Here is a 1,366-nt window from a genome sequence, read left to right as displayed (position 1 = left end):
AATGATCTGGTTTGATAAATGACTATTGTTGAACCGTTTCTTTAAAGCTTTAGAAATAAGTTTATTCGGCTGATAACGATTTGATTTTTGAAACGGTTTCCTTGAAATATGGAATTGAGATGACTGTTGAATTTGACTTGCCTTGAACTGATTTTGGATTTTGGGCTGTTGAAAAGGATTTTGGAACAGTTTAGTTGGGACCCGAACCGGATGGCAAAGTCCAAGTTTTAGGGGAGGCGCTGCCGAAATTTTTATAAAATCCGAGTCTTTATTGAAATGTTGTCTGGAAAATGATGAGTTAAAGACTTCTACTATTTTATTTGAATTATCGAGAAAAGGATGATTCATGCTTTCGAAATGAATTAGTAAAGAGGAAATTGTGATTTAGTCTTGCTTCTTAAGAAAGGCATTGTATCTCTTTCAGGAGAAAGTTATTTAGATGAAACTTGTGTTTTAAAGCTGTTTGAATGTGAAAAGGGTTTATGCCTTTGAATTTGACTTGGGGGTTTCAATTAAAGAAGTTTCAATGACTTTGAAAGAACTTGAATGTCTATTGACAAGTTTCATTTTGAAATGTTTTGAGAAAGGTTTTAAGTACTCTTTGAATTCTGAATTTTCGCAAGACTAAAACAATTTTGAACAGTTGAAATGCTTTAGAATTTATCATGGGGGTTAAAGCTGGTTTTTCCTAAGTAAAGGAAACGGCTTTGAAAGAAGTAAATGATTACGTGACTCGGTTTGGCTTAGACCCTATTTCATTACTCAAATCGGAAAGCCAAAGTTTTAATGATTTTAAATGAATTTGACGAAATGAGTTATGCTATCCTCCCCTAAGGACTTGGGACTCTACCGGGGAACTTTTGTTACAAAAAGCCCATTGTTGGATGGGTGATTTTGAATGTTTCAAAAGGAATCTTTAACTTTCCATGGTTTTAAAAGTTTTGAAAAGAGGATGCCGAGAGTGGCATGGTTTTAAAAGGGGAATTTACCTTGAGTAAAAGTGGCTTATGAGCCTGAGATGATTTGAGAAATGAGATCTTTAAAGCCAAGGTTGAAAAGAGTTGAAACTTGATTTCAAAGTGAAATGATTTGGGAAAAAGTGATTTATGGCTTAAATGCCGATTTTATGAATTGATGATGTTGAATGTGGAAGTGTTGTTTTGTTGTGAGCCGGAATGGCTGTGTATGATTATAAATATTGGTTGGTTCTGGATTGAACCGTGAGCCGGAATGGCTGTGTATGATATGAATATTGGCTGGTTCTGGACTGAACCGTGAGCCGGATGGCTGAGATGGATGTTGATCCATGGATGAGATTGAATGCATGTTTATGCTGAATCATTGATAAATGTGAATGTTGCACTTC

This window comes from Arachis ipaensis, chromosome B04, assembly GCF_000816755.2.
Source record: "Arachis ipaensis cultivar K30076 chromosome B04, Araip1.1, whole genome shotgun sequence".
Classification (NCBI taxonomy): Eukaryota; Viridiplantae; Streptophyta; class Magnoliopsida; order Fabales; family Fabaceae; genus Arachis; species Arachis ipaensis.
Note: the sequence above shows the minus strand (reverse complement) of the source record.